Source organism: Terrapene carolina, unplaced genomic scaffold (assembly GCF_002925995.2).
Source record: "Terrapene carolina triunguis isolate 2854851 unplaced genomic scaffold, T_m_triunguis-2.0 Scaffold35098, whole genome shotgun sequence".
In the NCBI taxonomy this organism is placed as follows: Eukaryota; Metazoa; Chordata; order Testudines; family Emydidae; genus Terrapene; species Terrapene triunguis.
The window spans coordinates 11496563-11518664 of record NW_020699449.1 but is presented as its reverse complement, the minus strand read 5'-3'; positions in this window follow the sequence as shown (position 1 = coordinate 11518664).

Sequence of the window (22102 nt, the reverse complement as noted above, 5' to 3'; positions counted from 1 at the left end):
GTTCTCATTGGCAGAGAAGAAATTCCCTGCTCCAACAGTGGGGAGATTGTGATAAGGGACCAAGAGGAGAATGGTGCAAGACAAAAGTAGGGAGTAGAGAAGATAAGAGGTGTCTGATAATGGAATTCCTTCACTAATAACCATGACTTGTGTCCTACGTTAAGGCTATTTCCTATGAGAAGTTCTGAGTTAATATTGGCCATAATCCATTGTGTTCCACACCAAATACCTCCCTTGTATTCATAATGGTAGGGCTCTGGTGCTGCAAAGGAGTCTTAGAGCAATCAAAAGACACCACTTAGATGCTTAATGCTAAAATTCCACCTGCCCACCAGGAAGGGTATCTTTCTTTTAATAGGAAATCAGCGGCATTCAGTGGAATCCCCCCTGCAGAATAGGTAGATTAAGTAATGCCCCAGGACTGTATCAGAGGTAGGGGGCAGAATAAACTCTGGACTGGGAGTGTGAAATGTGTCTATGGTTATCTAAATGGATTAAAACCTTCAATAGACTTTTTTTAGTTTCAGTGCGGGGGTTGAGAGTCAGGCCAGTTCCTTTCTTTCATCAACTACATTTTCTGACTCTACTAAAATTTCCAAATTGGAAACGTCTATTTTAGCAGTCGTGTCAGGTTGGATCTCCTATTGGGTATAGAGCGCGTGCGCAGCTTGCTGTCCCCTAGGACTATCATGACAAGGAAAAGTCTCCACAACTCGGTAAACAAAATGTGAATAAATCCTTTAGTGGTGGAAGTTGATACTAATCAAGTCCGTGAATAAGAAAATCTCTTGATGAAATCTTATTTTCCCTTTGGTTAAAGCTGATTATTTGTGCTGCAGATAAATGATCGCGGTATCGTGCAGAATGCTCTTCTGACATTCAGTGATAGCAAATCTTTAAACATCCCGCATTTACATAGCAAAAGAAGAGAACTGGATTCTTTTTATAGCCTTTAATTTTTCTCATGCCTGTTGGAGTATTCTATATAAAGCTGTTTTGTTTTTTAATCCCCACCTAATTTCAAATTTTTATCTTCTCTCTGTTTGTAAAGGAAAATACCGCACAGATGCCTCAAGCATACAAGTGTCAAGGAACAAAATGTGGCTACGTTTATACTGTACAAAGGGAAAGCTGTGACAAATGTGTTCATGCCTCTCTCTTTTAAATCTGTACTCAAAACCATTTGTTAATACTCTGCATCTTTCTTTATTGACCTGAAAGAGCCTTTACCGCACAAACAAACAATCTCCGAGCACAAATTAGCAGGCACATAGAACACAAACATGCTACACTGCAAAACAAACGACTGATTGATTAAAGGCAGACTCCAGCGAGATTGTTTTGAGCTGCATCTTTACACAGGTGGGAGCCCCTGAAATGTGAGTGGAGAGTGGGGTCTTTTACAGTCATTCATTCAAAATTTATTAGCATAATAGTTAGGGCCCTACCAAATTCACGGTCCATTTTACGGTCATAGGATTTTAAAAATCTGAAATCATGAAGTTTATGCTATTTTTAAATCTGAAATTTCACGGGTGTTGTAATTGTAGGGATCCTGACCCAAAAAGGAGGGGTGGGGGAGGGGGGGTCGCAAGGTTATTGTAGGGGGGTACTGCAGTATTGCTTACTTCAATGCTGCGACTGGAGGTGGAGCCGCCTTCAGAATAGGGCAGCTGGAGAGCGGCGGCTGCTGGCCGGGAGCCTAGCTGTAAAGGCAGAGCTGCTGCCAGCAGTAGTGTAGCAGTAGGGATGCCATGGTATGGCACTGCCACCCTGGCTTCTGAGCTGCTGCCGGTGGGAGGGATGCTGCCTTCAGAGCTAGGCACCCGGCCAACAGCTGCTGCTCTCCGGCCACCCAGCTCTGAAGGCAGCGCAGAAGTGAGGGTGGCAATATTGTGGACCCCCCCCCTGCAACTCCCTTTTGAGAAATGCTGGTCTCTGCTGTGAAATCTGTATAGTATAGGGTAAAAGCACCCAAAAAAACATTTCATGGGGGAGACCAGATTTCATGGGCGTGAATTTGGTACGGCCCTAATAATAGTCTAACAGCAGGAGGAGACATTCCCTATCTCCTAAGCCAAACAGACTGGGGCTGGATCAGTATTTGAATGAGTGACCTCTAGTGAAAACTCAGCGGCTTTTTTCATTCCAAAGCAAACTGTGGTTGAGATTGTTGTGTATTCATCCATAAGCTAGATAAAAATGCTTGCTGAATGGTTGCATTGTAACACTACTTCATTTCTTAGCATTCAGAATATCACACAAGAACTGCAAAATAGAGAGACAAAGCAGGCTGCTCCCAAAAACAGAGGCACAACTCACCCCACCTTACTCACTGTCTGCCTGTGGAATGACTCTGATCTCAAACTTCCCTACAGCATCCCCTGCCTGCAAGAAAACCCCTGAGAATTTAAAGCGATAAATCCCAATTTTAACTATAGTTTTTAATACACCAGACTTGTGACCCACAGGTGTGGAGTGTGTGTATAGGGTGGGGAGTGCGGACAGCTGGCACAGATGTAATTCAGGCAGCCCAGAGCTACAGGAACAATTTCTATATTAAAACTTAGGCATGAAAAGAAATCTACAGCCAAGCTGTATTACTAAAATTCCAATGGAGGCGCTGTCACCACATGTCACAGTAATGAGGCAGCTTAGTTCACTTTTCCTTCTCAATTCAGCTAGACTAGCAAAAATTGCAATGCTGAATTCAACTTGCATGAAGTTATGTCCACTTTGCATTTACTGCACACACCTGGAAAGACAGAGGGTCTTGTGGTTAGTCAGGAGACCTCTGTTTTATTGTTGGCTCTCTCCTGGGTCTTGTTTGTATTTCAGCAGCACTAAAAGCTCCCCCCCCCTCCCCCGCCCCAGCCTTACTACTGTATGAACAAGTAGTAAAAAGACACCTCCTGCTCTAAAGAGCTTGGTTAGTAACCAGATGCAATGGGTGGATGAACAAACAGATGCGTGGATGAGGGAGGGAGGGAGCAGGAGAACATGGCTTTGCAAAAAGAGACAGTATGATCTGGTGGGTAGGGAACTGGATTGGGACTCTGGGGACCTGGCTTCAACTCCTGGCTCTGCCACTGACCTGCTGAGTGACCCTGGACAAATCAACTTTCTGTGCTTCTGCTTCCCCTTCCCAGCGTTCTCATCCCAACTTCGAATGTAAGCGCTTTGTGGCAGGGACTGCCTCTTACGACATTTGCACAGGGCCTAGTCTCATGAGCCATTGATCTTGGGGTTCCGAATAGCTACTGCAGGGCAGATCATTATGTGCCTGAGTGTTCTCAACAGGCACTGGTCTGTAGGCATCTTGGCAGGAGACTGATTTGTGGAACCATAAGCAAGTAACTTAGTACTCTGTGCCTCAGCTTTCTGTAAAACACAGAATTCTTACCCAACTCCCTGGGGTGCTTAATTGACTTTGTTAATTTGCAAGACCATGAGATGGAAGGCATTATTGATGCTATGTGTCGTGTGTGCCAATCTCTCAAACACCTAGGTTAAATACGGGATACCCAAAACAAGATGACAGGCTTGTATTGCAAAGAGGGCTGTTTTTAGCTTTATCTTTTATGTAAACATCTCTTACAGATGAAAGATGATGAGTTTTGAAAGTAACATTTCAACGAGGATCTGCAAGCAGTTTGGGCATCACATCCATCCTCGGAGGGGGAGGGATAGACTTGAACTCAGAAATGGTCCCCAATTCCGATTGTGTTTGTGCATTGGATCCAGGGCAGAAAAAAACCGCCCCTTGGTCACACCAACAACTGTGAGATAAACAAGGATGCTAGAAATGGCCCCTGATCCTGTGGGCTGAACCGTGGACAGAGCTGTCATTAAGGTGTTATTCAGGCACCTTGGGCTTCTCTGTCAGCCGGTCCCCCTCCTCCCTGCTGCAAGCTGGAGAGGAGCTGCGGCCGCTGCTGAATGCGAGGCGGGGGTGATGCGCCGAGCCTAGCCGCCTTCCGCAGCCTGGCCGGAGGAGGAGGGAGGAGAGAAATGTGACAGAGCGAGTTTTCACTTGTCAGGCTTTTATTAGCTGAGTTTAAGCTGTTCTGCAGCCAGTCCTGTGGGCTGAACCGCGGATGGAACATTAGCTGAGTTTAAGCTGTTATACAGCCAAAGGAGGTGAAAGTAAGCCGGTACTGAATGCTTCGGCCACTTTCTTACCGATACACCGCCACGCTGTTTTTTACCGGTACGCCGTACTGGCCCATACCGGCTTATTTTCACCCTAGATACAAGCCCTAAAAATTTGCAAACTTGGAACTCATGGAGGGTGGCAGTGGTGAAGCTGTATCTTATGTCCAGAACTAATATTTCTGGATGGAGGTGGTACCTCCAGGCTAGGTGGGACAACATGACATCTTTTTTTACGATAAGGGAAATACGGTAGATCTAATATACTTGGACTTCAGTGAAGCATTTGACCGGTAGCAATGAAATTATTAGTTAAATTCGAGAAGATGGGGATTAGTACAAGAATTGTAAGTTGGGTAAGGAACTAGCTAAAGGGGGGGAAAGTTCATCTTTCACCACAGCCTGTTTGTTATAAACTGGAGGGAGATTGCTAGTGGAGTTCCTCAAGGATTGGTCTTGGGGACCAGTCTTATTCAATATTTTTATTAATGATCTTGGCACAAAAAATAGGAGCATGTTAATGAAATTTGCTGATGATACCAAGTTGTGAGGCATCGTCAATACAGAGGAGGGTCGAAATACTGTACAGATGGATCTGGATGACCTAGGAGACTGGAGTGACAAACAGGATGATTCAGTAGTACAAAGTGCAAAGTCATGAATTTAAGGTCTAATAACAATTTCTGCTGTGAGCTGGGGGCTCATCAATTGGGAATGTCAGAGCAGAAAGACCTGGCTGTGTTGGTCAATCACAAGAAGATTATGAACCACCAATGTGATGCGGCTGTGAAAAAGGCAAATGTGATACTAGGCAGTGGTTGGTTTAGAGTTAGTGGGCACTGGGAGGAAGTTTGGGGGCGGGCTCTGGGCTGGGGCAGGAGGTTGGAGTGTGGGAGGGGGTGAGGTGTGCAGGCACTGGGAGGAAGTTTGGGGGCGGGGTCAGGGCTGGGGCAGGGGGTTGAGGTGCGGGAAGGTGACGGGGTGGCGCTTACCTCAGGTGGCGCGGCTCCCAAAGCGACCGGCACACACTCCTCTGGCAGTGGCTCCTAGGTGGGGGCGGGGGGGTCTCTGCGCACTGCTGCCTGCAGGCACCGCCCCCACAGCTCCCATTGGCTGCAGTTCCTGACCAATGGGAGATGTAGAGTCTGCGCTCGGGCCGGGGGCAGTGCATGGAGACCCCCCCCCCCAGGGGCTGCAAGTACATACTGGCTGCTTCTGGGAGCGAAGCGGCGTGGAGGGAGGGAGGCAGAGTGGGCAGGGAGCCACTTCAGCCCTGCTGCTGGCACGTCTCTGCATGCCCCTTGTGGGGAGGGGGGCAGCGGGTCTCTATGCACTGCCTGGGGTGGGGGCAGTGCATGGGGCCCCCCCCACCCCCCCTGGCCGGGGCGTGCAGAGATGTGCCAGCGGCTGGCCTCTTCCGGGAGCGGCGTGGAGCCACCGGCCACAGCATGCAGGCAGCCTGCCTGCCTGAGCCCTGCTGTCAGATATTTGTCCTGCATTTTGGGGGGCCCCCTGTCATTGGGGGCTGTTTCATGGTAAATCCGCTCCTGATGCTAGGCTGTATCAGGTGAAGCGCTTCCAGTGGAGTTAGAGAAGTATTAATGCCAGACACTGGTAAGGCCTCATTTGGAATACTGTGTAGAACTTTGGTCCCCACTGTTCAACCAAGACGAACTCCAATTGGAAGAGGTGCAGAGAACTGCTACTAGAACGATCAAAGGAATGGGCTTATTTTGTGAGACTGGAAGAGCTAGAGGGGATATGATGCTCTCTCAATACATTAAGATGTGACTCGAGGGTGAAGAGTTATTTAAGCTATAGGACGATGCTGGCACAAGAACAAATAGAGATAAACTGGCCATGAACATCTTCAGGCTGGAAACTAGAACCTGTCTAACAGTCAGAGGAGTGAGGTTCTGGAACAGCCTCCCAGTAGGAGTTGTGGGGGGCAAACCACTTAATTCGTTTTCAGAGAGAGTTGGACAAATTTCAGTGGGATTGAATGACTGGTTGCTTGGGGTGATGCTCAGCCACCTGGGGGCTCTCTTCCAGCTTCCTATGTTCCTGAAGATCATGCTTCAGACTGTCACCTGCAGGGATGAGGAAAGGAACTTTTCCCCTCCCCAATGTATTTTCGTGTGGATTTTTTGGTGTTAGGTCTCCTTCCTCTGAAGCATCAGGGATGGCCACAGGTGGAGATGGGACACTGGGTGGGTTGAGCCAGGGTGCTGAGGTGGCACCACCAAGCATTCTCTCTCAAGTGTTTGGCTGGCTGGTTCTTACTCACATGCTCAGGGTTTAACTGATTGCCAGGAATCTTTCCCATGGGTCAGACAGGCAGTGACCTTGGTTATGGTGTGTTCTTCTGGTGTGGACTGCAGGTCACTTGTTGGGATTATCTTCGTGTATCTCACTTCATCAATTCCCTGCCATTGCACGGGCCTCAGCCATTGGTGCACCTTGGTCCCTCCTATTCTCTGCTTGTGGCAACTGAGAGTGCATTCTCCAGTGGGCTGTAATACTTCGGTCTAATTTTGGTGGTTGGGTTCAGTGTGCAGGTGCTGGTGGCGTGTGATATACAGGAAGTCAGACTAAATGATGTGGCGGTCGCTTTTGGCCTTGAGATTTATGACTCTAACGTGGCATGCAAAAGATTTGATTGGTGGCACCTCTTTAAAGGGTAGGATTGTTGGTGACGATGGGCACACTTGAAGGTTCACAGGTTTCATGTGGGAGGGCATGCAAACAGTGCATCCCTCTGTCCCTTCACACTAGTGCTGTGCCGCATGCTGCTGTCCAAATGACTGCCACCTTCTCAGAAGTGGCCACAATTCAGCAGCAGCATAAGGACATAGGAGGGAATTCTCCTCTCTGCTATGGCCCCTGTACACCACTGCAGCAGTGTATAGGGGTCTTAAAATCTCAGCTGACCAGGATATTCTCCTGGCATAGGTACTGTGTTGGGGAATCACAGGCTCCTCTGTGCAGCCCCCCTTCATAAGCCGTGGCATGGAATGTGTGCTGGTGGCAGGGCTGGATGCAGGAAGGGGCTTGTCATGGGGTGAGAAGAAAGCTCTGTAGACCCCCAAGGGGCATGCAGATATCAGTTCTTTGGGGGTCATAATTCAGACATACCCATAATCCTCACCATGGCTAGCTAATTCTGCTGGTTGGCCCTAAGTGGGATGTAGTCATGGTCGTACCCCGGTCTACCCCTTTGCAGTGGCTAGTGTCTCTCCAGGGACAGGTGTGTGCAAAGACTGAAACTGACAGAAGTTACTGTGTACATGACGTATGGTGGGATGGAACATGGATGTGGCTTGTCAGAGGAGCACTGGGATTCAGGAACACTTTCGGAATTCCTTATCCCGCGGTTGATGTGGATTCCATCTGTGTCTACGAGCAAGTCATTTAACCCCTCTACCTCAGTTTTCCCACCTGTAAAACAGGGATAATACCTTTCTACATTACAAGCGTGTTATGAAGAATAACTTGGTAATATTTTAAAGTGCTCTGAAAATGGAAAGTGCCATGAGTGCCTGGTAATACTTGTAGTACCCTGCATGCAATTTGAAGGGACGAGCACAGGTTGAAGGAGGGAAGAGTTTGGAGGAGACGCCAGGAAGTCAATCTGTGTGCACATGGCTTGAATTACCCAGTAGGCAGTACATGAAATTATGCTAATATCTGCTCCAGTCATTTCTTCTGTCCAGAGGGTATCTTGCAACGTGTGTCGTGCAGATCCTGTAGAGGGTATTATGCTGCTGGTGGCCAATTACTTTGGGAATGACCTTAGGAACCAACTGATCCTTATGTAAGTTGCGGTTCCTTTACCCTAAAAGTGACTGCACCAGGATATTGGTCTGTAAAATGAAATGCATCCTCGATGAGGCTTTTCCAATTTTTTATACTATCAGCTGATTAAGTGGTTGAGATTGCCGTAATATCAACAATCATTAGTGAGAGTCAGAAAGGAAATTGCTACACAAAACAAACAGGCTTTCAAAATGAGCGAATCCCTTTTTGATGCACTCGGCAAGATGCTTAATAATGTAATTTCCAACTGAAGTTAAGTACCCAAATGCACCTGTGAAGGATAAAAGTAATAGGCTAATGCAAAATTGCTACATACTACTCCATTAACTTGATGCACTGAGTGTGCTGTCTGCACTGAGGTGCCGAGTGTGCTGTCTGCCTCCAATGTCAGGCTTTATGGCTGATGATTTAATGTAAATGAAAGATTTGTTTTTCATATGCATGACTTATTTTTTGGAGGTGGCCCACATTTAAGTGACTTGAGAGCCTTTAAATTCCCTACACTGTACATTGCATGTTTCTGAAGCTATTTAAATGTCCTCCCTCTTCACTAGGGTTCCAATATACCTTTAATGAACAACAATCAAAAGATCCTATTAGTATTTCTGAGGTGTCTCATGAGAACTTGAAACACCAGCCAAATCTTTCAAGTGAAACAAAAAAAGACACAGCTTTTTAAATAACCCATTTCCTTGACAATCCATCAAATGCAAACTTCTTGGATCTATCCAGATAACTCTTTATTATATATTTTTAAGCAAAAACTTCAAAGTCTGCTTGATTATTTCAAAAAAATAATGTAAATTAGACCTTAGTTTTGCCCTCTGCTCCATGTTGTATATTCATTCAGCCTGTTCATGCAGAGGAACTGCACCAGGCCAATGTGAGTCCTATTTTGAAGGTCTAAGTGTTATGTAGGCCTCTTACTCACCCCCTGCACTGGGTGAATTTTGCCCACATAGTACATTTGCACTGGAGTTTTATGGCAACTTTTTTGTTTCCTTGCAATAAGTCATGGAACTGCAGTGTTGCTGATAATGAAATGATTGAGCCATGCGGGGGTGGCAAGCATTATAGCAATACCCCAAGTTGCACACAGGCTATGTATTTATCTTTGTCAGTATCATGGACCCGTTTAGTCAGTTTCACTGGAGGACATGATCAGCGTCAGTCCAACACAGCCTGATAATGCACAGAGTCACTACCCTGGATATCTTTACTCCGACTGACGTCCATGGAACTCTAGTAAAATCCCTAAAGATGCAGGTGTTCACAGAAGGCCTGAATCTGGCCCATGATGCCAAGTGCCCTACGTGGTGAAGATCTTAAACATGACTTCATGTGACGACTATAGAGAACTGCTAAAGAAACAAATGGGCCAACTCATCATTGCCCTGCACATAGTGTAAGCATTCGTGCCAGTGCGAAATGGGTGCAAATGATCCCCAGTGGGAATAGTGGTATTCCACATTCACTTTGCATTGGTACGAATGACTCTCTGTAGGGTGGAAGGCCAAAGATGCTGGCTTCGAGCAAAGGCCAGTAATAAAAGAGAGAGGGATGAAAATAGCGAATGTAAATTTCTGGAACTCTTCTTTACCTAGGAACAACATATTTCCATGGACATATTACATAATAGAAAATGCTTATAGGAAAATTACTTTTTACCAATAGGATACATACACTATCTACTAGAAACTCTTCAGCTGAACCTTTCTTTGGATGAAAAAATGCAGATCCAGTGACCTCAAAATATTTTGTGCATTCATGTCAATTTTTGCCAAATTGTTCATCGGGGGGGAAAGGGGAAATCCAAAATTAAAAATATTTCACTGACATTTTTGAAACAAGGTTTCAATTTTGGGAGTCTAAATGAATGCAGAATTTCCTTCAATTTTATTTTAAAAAATGCTAAAGTGTGTGTGTGTGTGTGTGTGTGTGTGTGAGAGAGTGAGAGAGCTCAAAAACTAAACAAACCCATCTTTTTGTTCAACCCAAATTGCCTTTTTTTCCCTCTTTGATTTGCCAAAAATTTACTTTCAGGTCGACTCAAAAGAATTTTATTTTTTCAAACTTTCTGCAAATGGAAAAAAAAATCCATTCTTTGCACCGCTCTGTCTACAAGGAGAAGATAGCAATTAAAGCAGTGCAGGAAGAGGTGCCAACTGCAAAGTTACTGTACAGTGAAATGGGATAATAGCTTGTTATTGGACAATCATGCTTCCAATAATGTCACCCATGTATAACATGAAAGGAATTTTAAATACGAGTAATAGAAAATAACTTTTATTTCAAGGCGACGTACCTCCTCTCCAGTGTAATAGAACACATCACAGGATAAAAGCTAGAAGCTCTCTAGAAGGCTGAGAGGAAAAAATCATTAGCCATGACTGGGCAGGGGGGCAGCTGCACTGCCATCGGAGGTCACTAACTGAAGGAAATCCTTTTGCAGCCAGTACACTTTAAGTAAATACGTATTCAGATGTCTTTGCAAATAAAAATGGATTTTTTCATCTTGGCTGATCTCCGCATTCCCTGTTGATGCTGTGAGAATGTTACTATTGGTCATGTTAATAGAGCTGCCACACAGGTCCCTTTCTAAAAGGGCTTTTCATATGGTGGGGGAAGGAAGCGAAGTGTATACTTGCGGTTCCTTTGTGTTTTCTCTCTTCATCTGGAAGAAGCCCTAAGGATTCCTATACTTCCTCCCGCTTAAGGCTTGTATCACAGCCACCATCCCCCCAGCCAGGAAGCGGGGGTGGGGCACTTCCCCTGGGAACCCTAGCACTGACCTCCACACAATGTCCCACCTCTGCTGGCCAGGAGAATGTAAAACTAAACCAAGGTTGTCTCACCGTTCAGGTGTGACCTAGAGTTTTGTGGCGCTGTGGACAGATGGAAGGGATGATTAGCTGATTAATGATTGTTTTACCTTTCTAGCCAGATATAGAGGGGAAAATTTGGGCTGGTGCTGGTGTAGTGTGACTGAGACTCAAGAGACCTGGGTGGTATTCCCAGCTCTGCTGCTGGACTGCTCAGTGACCTTGGACAAGTCACTTCCCTGCTCTGAACCTCAGTTTCCCCATCTGTAAAATGGGGATAATTATACCTTCTTTGTAAAGCACTTTGAGATGTACTGATGAAAAGCTCTATATAAGAGCTAGGTCGTCTTATTGTGTAACAATACCCATGGTTGTGTTGTCCGCAGAGATTGAACCCTGGACTTCTACAGCTAACTTCAGGAGCCTCTGTTTGAGTTAAAAGGCCAGCTTTGTTAGTTGGGGTCCCCTATGGCGCATTGTTTTACATAAGAATGGCCACACTGGGTCAGACCAATGGTCCATCTAGCCCAGTGTCCTGTCTTCTGACAGTGGCCACTGCCAGGTGCTTCAGAGGGAATGAAAAGAACAGGGCAATTATCAGGTGATCCATCCTCTGTCATCCACTCCCAGCTTCTGGCAGTCAGAGGCAAAGGACACCCAGAGCATGAAGTGAGGGAGGGAGGGTTGCATCCTTGACCATCTTGGCCAATAGCCATTGATAGACCTATCCTCCATGAACGTACCTAATTCTCTTATGAAACCAATTATACTTTTTGCCTTCACATCATCTCCTGGCAACAGATCCCAAAGGATGGCTGCACATTGTGTGATGAAGTACTTGTTGGTTTGTTTTAAACCTGCTGCCCATTAATTTCATTGGGTGACCCCTGGCTCTTCTGTTACGTGAAATAACACTTCCTTATTCACACCCTTGAGAGATGTAGCTGTGATGATGTAAATTCCCAGTGTCAATCAGATGTGAGTGGCTGCTCATTTTGGGTAGACCTTCAGCATGCGGCAGGACTGAGGGGAAAGCTTGTGATTTGGTTCATTTTCCTGAAACAGTTCAATTTTCAACAATTTGAGCAGCACTGTTTTACAGTATCCAGGGATAATGTCTATCTTCTCTCTCTGTTACAATACAGCAGGATGGCTTGACTGTTTTACATTGCTCGTGTCAAGGGACGTAAACAGTTTAAAAAGAAGATAATCCCTCTAATTCACTGTTGAGGACAGGACATATAAATTGGGTCAGTTTTCTGAAGGTTTGATTTCTCCCTCCCCCTCCCCCCCATCTTCACCCCACCGTCAAACAACCAATATCACAACATTTCAACCAAGTGCAGAAGCCAAGAAACTACTTGCAGATTGTCTCCACGGCTGACACAAACAGACTGAACTGTTATAGGACAGTTCCTCAATGGAGACTGGTGCAAGACAACCTCTGCCCTTAAGAGCTTACAACTGAAATAAATAAAGGGAAACAGAAGTGACGTAGTTTTCCACGGTCGCATAGCAAAGCTGTGAATAGAGCTTGTGACGCCCAAGTACGGTGCACTAGCCACTGAACCGCAGTGCCTCTCTACAAGGCAGATTGTTCATCTGCATTTATAGGCAGAATTTCACCGAGTAGGTAACAGGAGTAAATCTATCAGTACAAAACCGAAACTGCCGGAGTGCTCAGCAAAGAAGTGTGGCAACCGTTTAAGGTTCTTCAAATAAGCAAGCGAAGAAAATGAATGAAATAACCTTGCTCAGAACTTCTGAGGGAACTTGAATACCATGGTAACAAGCTTGTACGTTATGATTAGGCTAGTAAAAGGCTATGATGAATGGATGAAGTGGCAATGCTATCTAACAGAAATGCCTGTTCAATGACTCTAGTGTTATAATTTAGGCAAAGTAATGCCATACTAGTGAGTTTAATTATGTGTATTTGGTAAGGATCGAGGAGTCCAATTCACATTGATGTAAATCAGGAGTCCCCTAACCTGATGCAGTAACATGAGTGTAAAACTGCTGAAGTGAGAAGAGAAGCAGGCCTGTTTAAACAGACAAGTAAAAGGCAGCCTTGGAGCACTCCACAGCACTGGTTTCATTATATCAATCTCCTGGCTAAGAATACTTCATAGTTCAACCAAGAAAAAAAATTGTTTTTCATCCTCCCCATAAAGGTTTCCACTGCATTCACCTAATGCAGATGAGCTCGTAGGAAGCAGATTCTTACCTAATCATCAAAGATGGTCTCCTGGGTCTGCTTCTGCTCCTGCAGAATATAAATACTCCCCATTTATTTCAATGGGAGTTACTCGTATCCTGCAGTGGGGGGAAAAGGGTCCCTGCAGTGTCAGTGAATACTATTAAGCCAACACTCGTGAACAATAGATTGCATTATACAATGAGACTAGGGATGGGATGAATACCAAGTTCATGTTTTGATTTGTGCACAAATCAACTGATTACAGTAGTGTTTGGAGTCACTTTGCAGTAGCGTTTTTTTTAAATCTGGAGCGTGATCTATTTGGCATATTCCTTGACCTCATTAGAATACTGCAAGATGAACAGGACTGGCTTAGGCATAAGGGCCTCTGATTTATTTTTTCCTTTGTAAATAAGACACAGAATTGTCTGGGAGTTCTTCTCTTGGTTGGAGACTCTAATCCTGCAAAAGCAATGCTACAATGTGCAAACCCCCAGTCTCTAGGGGCAACTCAGTGTCCGGCTACTCCTCATCAGCCATGGCTAGGCATGTACAATCAGATACTAGTCTAAGGAAAGGCAAGATACTATGCAAAGGGTCAGAGAGCACAGGGTCCTTAGAATAACCTTCCAGCCTCAGCCAAACACAGCTCAGAGAAGCATGGGACATTATGCAGTTTGGAGGAGTTGCTGGAAAATCAATTATCCAGAAGCAAAGGGGATTCATGCTGCTCTAGGTTAGCTGATGGTGGTGCAGAAACATTTTTTTTTCTATTACAGAAAAATGCTATAGTATACTCTGGTTTAGTCATAAAATTACTATCGTTTTTGTTCCCAGCTCCCCTCCTGCACCTCTCTTGCTAACCGTGTTGTCTCTAATATGTATAAAGTTCACCAGCAATTCGTAATCAGGCTGATTTTAAAACTCAGGTGAACATTTGTAAATATTATTCGTTGTCTTCCCACATCTGTAGTAACAGCATACAGTTGCTTCTGGGGCTAGTAACTCACTGGCTAGGCAGTTGTGCTTCATCGTGTTTTTTACTGGCAAACTGGCAGAGATTTCCACTTCCTCAGAAATGGTGAGCACCTAAAGACACTGAAGATATCACTACAGCTTGAAATGATACTTATTTGAGCAGCTTTGGATGCTTCATGACATAACTCTGTATCAACTGGGATGCAGTGCTAGCACTGCCATTAACACGAAACTAGGTCATGGTTAGTTGGAAGCTGGCTGGCCTCTTTAAGCATTCCTTTTCCTGCTTCCAAGCCTCACACAATGCAAAGAAAACTAGGCCAGGTTCCTACACGGCTTTATTCAAGATCCCGTGAGCTGTTTGAGCTTAATTTTCAACATATGATGGTAACGTGTTGAGAGGCTCTGTGGGCCAGAGTCACAAAAGGGCTAAGGCACTTTAGGCACCTAAACAGCTTCAACAGGAAAGACTGAGGGAGCCCCACATCAGAATCATAGACTATCAGGGTTGGAAGGGAACTCAGGAGGTTATCTCGTCCAAACCCCTGCTCAAAGCAATCCCCAAATGGCCCCCTCAAGGATTGAGCTCACAACCCTGGGTTTAGCAGGCTAATGCTCAACCCACTGAGCTATCCCTCCCCCAGAGGTGGCAGATCCCTATTCAAATCTTTTCTCCCCATCAGCTATTGGGGGAGGGGGGGAGGGGGGCTGCACTGGGTGCCTCTTGCATTGTAGGTGAGTATCCTAACCACTGGGCTAAATGTTATGAGGGAGCTGTTCCTCCTTCCCCCCAGTACCTTGCAAAAATGGCATAGGTGCCTGATGCCAAGAGAGGATTTGCAGCTGCGAATCCCAAGCTGGGGGAGGTGCCTCCCAGCACCCTGGATTTGGGCATCCATCTCTGAGAGATGGGTAGGGTTTAGCTTGGCTAGTTTAGGCAAGGGCCTACATAGCATGCTGGCTTTTGTGAGGTGCCTGTCTCTCCCCATTCATTGTTTAGAGGGCCTAGGCACCAGACTCAGGTTCTGAGAATCTCAATGACTTTCTAGGTGCCTGAAAATTAGACATGGTGACGTGCCTCAGTTTTCTCTGTGAATCTAGCCCTAAGTGTTGTCTCTGGCTCCATGCCAACTGAGTTGGAGTAGTTCACGTCCTATAACTGTCAGTTAAGAGCTCGAGACTTCAGCTCTGACTCTCCTGAAATTCCATGGTAGAGTTGGGCAGGAAATGGTTTTCCCATCCTCAGAGAACTTGTGAGGTGTCTAATAAATAGAAAACAATTCCCATCCCAAACTGGAACACAACCCCAGTTTCAAATTTCACAAATTAATCATCCAAAAAAATCTTGGATTGAGTCAATCAAAATGTTTTTTATTTTGACCTTCTTAATCTGTTTTAGTACAAATTAACTAGCATGTAAAACCGTTGTTTTATTTCATTTTGAAAAAGTCAAAACGGCACTTTGGCAATTTCAGAAAACATTTCAACACCTTTTTTTCAAATTGGGAGATTCGTTGAAACTGATCTTAACTTCTGAACAGCTTCAGTTTAGACTAATCAGCAGCATTTTCTGACGAAGAGTTTAATCAGAAAATTCTGACAAGTTTTATGCTGTGGTTATTTTCACAGCCTGAGAACTTACACCTGATCTTACTTTCTATTGACACTGTTCGCATCTGACATGAAATATGCAAGATTTATCATTTTAGCTTTCAGTGCTACAAGTATACTTTGACTGTTCTATTTTTATCTTAAACTGATATATACACTGTGTGTTGCTTTCAGCTTACGCAGCACAATAGTGTGGCTTAATTGATTTATCTAGCTTTTAAAGCACTGGAATATATATATATATTTTTTTTTTTCAGACGTTGAGCAGTGTCTTAATATCTGGATTAGTAACCGGTGGTTTTTTTTTTTTTTTCCCCTTTTTTAGAATTTCCGGTTTGCATTTTGTTTTTAGTGAGTGTGAAGAAAGTGAATTTGGCTAATCTCTGAGAGACTTAATGGGGGGAGGAAAAAGATTCTAAGCAAAATGGGAACTCTTGTTGTTTTTGTTTTGCCAAATATTCATTTACTTTGTTAGTGGAACTGATGAATCAGATGCAGAAACCCTTTCATGGGTTGTAATCAGGCCCTCTGAATAAGTAACTTCCTTGCATAAGGAGGTAATCATGCATAGCTCTCACCATTCTGAAAACAGAACTGTCGGTTTTTTTGGACTTCCACAGAAAATCTTTTGAAATGGAGATTAAAAAAACCAACCCAAATGCTTTTGCACCTCTCCCGGATAAGTTTCACAAGGGAGGCTTGCAAACTTTTCCCTAAATGATCAGATGTGAATCATCTCCCACAAGATTTATTTTATTTGCCCTCTGCTCCGCAAGGGTTGCGGGCCCCTTTATGTTCCATGGGCCCTGTCTCCTGCTTCACCTCTCTTCTGTTATGTAAAGAGAGATCAGCCCAGGCATTGAGAGAGTGACTGGAATGGGAGGTGACCGCACAGCTGACATTTACAGCAGAATGCCCTTTACTATAATTGTTTTCAAGAGTGAGGCTCCAATAAGAATAATGACAGAGGGGGGACAGTTATTTAGGCTGTGATTCTTTATTTTATTTTTAATGGCTGGAAACCAATATAGCCATGTAGACTGGTAAATTGAACTCCCCCTCTTAAAGTGGGGATGAATGTCCTCCAACCTGTCTGAGCATATTGCTGCTCATGGCAATTTCCGTGTCCTGTGGTTTGTCAGTCTATTTCTTTGTGACAGTGTGAGGAGCCCAAGACTGACTCCCTGCTCTCTGCACTTGGCAAGCATCCCCACGTGGGCCAAACTGAGGTGATAACTGGCTAAGGACTGGATAGTTAAACTGATCACCTTGTTACTTGGTTGTCTGCTGAGGACAGTTAAGAGACAGGACGAGGAAGGAGGAGAGAAAGGAAGGGCCAGAGAAGCCCAGGATCTCAGGGAGTGAGATCTCCACCCCTTCCGTGCCTCAGGAGAAGATAAAAACATCTGTTGTGGAGGGACAAGGATTTGTGTAGCACACTGTGAATAAATTACTTGGTGTTGAGCTTACCACCCGTGAGCCTGAGGACTGTTTGCAGAGAGGGGTTCAGGGTGAGGGAACCCTGCCCTGTGATCTTCTCTAAAGGTTGCTGCTGGGCCGTGCCCCTCTGTCCCTTGCAGCATGCACCTTTATCTAATCTTCTACCCAGGAGCAATCAGAGAGCCCTGCTGTTACAAAAATGGGAAGCATTTATGGTAGCCCACACTGGAGAGAGGAAGAGAGCCTCCCTGAGAGATGATGAAAAATGTGTAGGTTGATATGAATGGATTGTTTGTACTTTCATAGAATATCAGGGTTGGAAGGGACCTCAGGAGGTCATCTAGTCCAACCCCCTGCTCAAAGCAGGACCAATCCCCAGACAGACTTTTGCCCTAGATCCCTAAATGGCCCCCTCAAGGATTGAACTCCCAACCCTGGGTTTAGCAGGCCAAAGCACAAACCACTGAGCTATCCCTCCCCCCTACTTTAAAAAACACAAAACTTGTCTCTAGCTGCCAAATTGTGTGCAGCCCCCATAGGACATTTTATGTAAAATACTCAATGAGTGTATTTGCATGCAACCATACGCTTCAGCTTTAACGTGGTATAGATTTAGTGCTGGTGAAAGGCATTGGCTCGGCAGCTCTCGTGATCAGTCCTCAGTTTATTTACAGAGAAGCAGCAGGTCAGTCTTTCTGCGCACACTCCCCGGCTAGCATGCCTGAGTCCTGATTGGGGAAGGGACTTCCTCTATGTAACAACAGAGTCTCCATAGCCTATGCAGTCCTTGGCCTCTGTTGGATTAATCTCAAGGGTCAAAAGAGAGAAAAGTGCTTAAACTCTTTCACTGTCCAACATAAAAACAGCAATACAAAGAGATCCTGGGCTTTTTTCGACAGAGACTTTTGTTTACTTGATTTCTCGGCACACATCAAAAAGCATTCATTCCCAAATCAAAAGTTTTATTGATTGAACACAAGGAAAAACAAGTTAAAACAAGCATTTGTATTGAAACTCAAATTGAGTGATAACGCAAAACAAGCAATCAAAATCTTTCGTCTTTCTCATTTTGAGGGTAAAAGGTTACACTTTTTTTTTTTTTTTTTCCCCTTCAGAACAACCTTTCCTTGAAAACGAAACAACCCTTCTTTGAAAAGGAAAAGGTTAATTTTACTTCCAGTCCTGATGTTAAACACAGAATTGAGGACCTTTTGCACAAACGGACACAATGTGGAGGAGAGAGAGGAGAGAAAAGGTAGGGGCTTTTGTTGACGTCTTTAGAACACTGAACAGCTGATTAGTCACAAATGGATACTTTGGTTGGCAGGTTGATCATGGTCCCAGATTGACATTCCAGTCAGGGACCTCATCAGGTTAGGCCTTTTCTCCTTAGATAGGGCAGGACTGTGATCATCTCTTTCTCACGGTGCTGATGCAGTGCAGTTGATTTCAGGATCTGATGAAAACCAAGGAAGGGATGGAAAGAAACACAAAAGGAAGGGAACAGAACTGGATCTTGCATGGCTTCGCAGCGTTGGCAATTAAGTGTCACCACTGATAGGCTGAGGACTGGACGTCATGATGGTAGGACTCACCGGTGGGGAAAAAAAAATTCTTTGAACAAGAACAAGGCCAAGTGACTTTCTTCTGGACAGAAGAAGCAGACCAGACTGAAAGACTTTTATCTTGGAGTCAGGGAAAAGGAGAAAAGATGCGCTGCGATGCAAAGTGGGATAGGAGATAGAAAGAGCTAGGTTTTTTAAGTCTTTTTAAGAAACCCCCAAAGGGGAAAATGGCAGCATAGTTCATCTTCACTATTTTGTCTGCTGAGTAGGCCTGATATCTGACACCCCAATTTTGGTTCATTTAACTTCCAGCTCCACATCTTGTTTTTAACCAGCAGAATTTCAATAAAAGCCTTGAATCATATCAGTAGCCCCTTTTTGTTTGACCTAATCTAGTTTGTCTTTTTTGCACCTGCTTATATATTTTTAATTATTAAAAACAACTTGACCTATTTTCTATGGTTAATTTCCAAGTAGGTAAGAAGTTATAGGTTATTGTGATGTTCTATGAACCTGCATATACCTTTGACACTTAATTTTACAATTGGGGTAACTTTTTTAGGTTCAATAACCTCACACCTCTGACAATTAGTGCAAAGCATGGTGATGAGTTGGATGTGGGAACTGGAACCGGAACCCCATCACATTCCTCTCATAGAAAGGCCAGCAAATTTTCTTTCACGGTAAAGAGTTTGCACTACAGTACTTGTGTGAGATGAATTGAAAAATACTATTTCTTTTCAGAGCCGCCCGGGGGGGCAAGTGGGGCAATTTGCCCTGGGCCCCACAGGGGCCCCCACGAGAATATAGTATTCTATAGTATTGCAACTTTTTTTATGGAAGGGGCCCCCAAAATTGCTTTGCCCCAGGCCCCCTGAATCCTCTGGGCAGCCCTGTTTCTTTTATCATTTTTACAGTGCAAATATTTGTAATAAAAATAATATAAAGTGAGCACTGTACACTTAGTATTCTGTAAAAAGAACAGGAGTACTTGTGGCACCTTAGAGACTAACAAATTTATTTCAGCATAAGCTTTCGTGGGCTACAGCCCACTTCTTCGGATGCATAGAGTGCATAGTATTCTGTGTTGTAATAGAAATCAACATATTTGAAAATGTAGAAAAACATCCAAAATATTTAATAAATATCAATTGGTATTCTATTGTTGAACAGTGTGATTAATCGCGATTAATTTTTTTGAGTTAATCGCGTAAGTTAGCTGTGATTAGCGATAGCCCTAGTATTTTTATTAAGTCATGGACAGGACGTGGGCAATAAACAATAAATCACAGATTTATAGAAGCCGGAGCCCTGGCACTACAGGACTAAATTATTGGAATTTTCAGGAAGTCATGGAAGTGTCGTAAAATCACAGACTCCATGACCTCTGTGACTGACTCACAGCCTTAATCATGATAGTCTCTAACTGCATGAACACCTGTTTCTTCTCCACACAGGGTATTCATCAAGGTTTGAACCCAGGACATTCTGCACCATAACACAACTCTCTGCTTGAGGTACAGGAGCAGCTATCCGGTGCACGTTCTCCTCTGTGGACCTGCCTCTAACGGGGATACAGCAGAACGTTTTGCCAGTGAGTAATATAACTATTTTTGAGACATTTTGGGTATCAGGATTCCTAGATTCTGCTGTTGGCTCTGGGAAGTGAATGTAGTCTACTGATTAGAGCTAGGATTACAGATCGCATAGCCAAGCACTTAGATTTGGCAAATTAGACATCTACTAATGAAAAACGCTATATGTAAATCTGCTCGGTGATTGGTGTATATGATCTGTCCCTCTCCTCTCATCCTCCCCCCCCCCCCATCCTGCACCATGCCAAATAACCATTAAGGAGACAGCATTTATAACATACTTCAAACCTGGAAAGGTTCCATATCCAAACTGGCTGATTAGAATGGGTTACGGATTTCCTGAATGGCATCTATTCCATCTCTTGCTTTTCATACATAGATCCTTTAGGTACTTCCTGTTCTCGTAGACCAGTTGCGGCACTGATCTCTAAACCACAGGTTCATGTCTCTTAGCACATCTTAATGGACAGATTCTAAGAATATTTTCAACTCTTAGAATAGCTAAAATGCTATATTAGAAAATGATAAAAAGGAAATCTATTATTTACAGCTCAGCTAGAATGAATTAATCCCGTAGAAGGATGAGTGTGTAAGCAACATGACACTTGACGCTGGCCCATTAGCATGACACCAGGATGCTGCTAGTGACCTGATTGTAAAAGGTCAGACACATCAAAGTTGAGTTATTTGAAAACTTTGGCACAGGGAGGGGCAATTCTAGCCCTGGTGGAAATTGGTACAACTGTGCTCACTGCAATGGAAGTTTAACCCACGTACTTCAGAGCTGAATTTGGCTCTGAGTGTTTTTAAAATTCTGTATCCTGGTTTTCTTTTTAAATTAAACAAAATGAACTCGTCTTTAAACGCTATTGCAGAGAGAGAAATGGGTCTGCAATTTCACTGCCTCTGATCCTGTATTGCAATAGCAAGAGAGCAATAACATCAGTGCTTTTCAAAACGGGGTTAACACTTTGCTCCCCAACAAAGGGAGATAGGGAGGGTAAGGGGTTAGTACTGCTAAAAAATTAGGTAACATATGCTACAATGCTACCTAATAACATAATATCTATTGTAATGGTAGGTATTTATTTACTTATTCTTTAGAGTGAACAATCTCTCCAGGGTTAGACTTGGGGGTGGGCTGGAGGACAGTTGATCTTACGAACTGTATCCGACCAGTGCAGGCAGGGCTATGATCACCGGTACGCTCCTGAGGCCTGAATCTAGGTTGCCATTTTGGAGAGGCAGCTGTATAGGTGGGGTGAGGAATCTTGGTGAGGAGGGGATGTCAGGTGACCAGCTGGTTGGCTAGCATGTTTAACAGCTGCAGCTAAGCCAGCACAGAGAGGAAAATTGGAGCCGCATGGTGGTGGAGCAGCATGTCAGTGAGCCGGAGTAAAGTGGCGGGCCTAAGGGAAAGTAGGAATGGTAGATCAGAGAGGATCTGAAGAGCTGGCTCCATTAAAAGAAAGGATTATTGCTAAGTATGTTCACTGTTGTCCAATGATCTCTGGCCTGGTGGGGCTAAATAGTTGAGAATCCAGAGGAGGTGGTGCACAACATCATAAGGTCTGTGGTGGTTGCTTGGTGGTTTACTCTGGTCTTAGGTGTCCTGAGTCAACAGAACAAAGAAAGTTGTCTAGTATGGAAGCGCTTGCTGCTTTCTGCAGAATTTCACCCTAATTACAGGAGAGCACTTTACAAGAGTGACCCAGCCACATGTTCAACTCTTAACTTCCCCAGAGCTCAAATAATTGTCCACACCTGGTTCTAGAATCCAGTTTTTCAAATGGTATCCTTTCGCTTAGGCCAAGCAATCTTGGACAAACCCTCTACACTCTGGTAGCTTGCTTCTTTTTCCTTTGGAAAGAACTGTAGCTTGGCTGTGCTTCTCGCCTTCAGTTTCACTTTCTGATCTGAAAT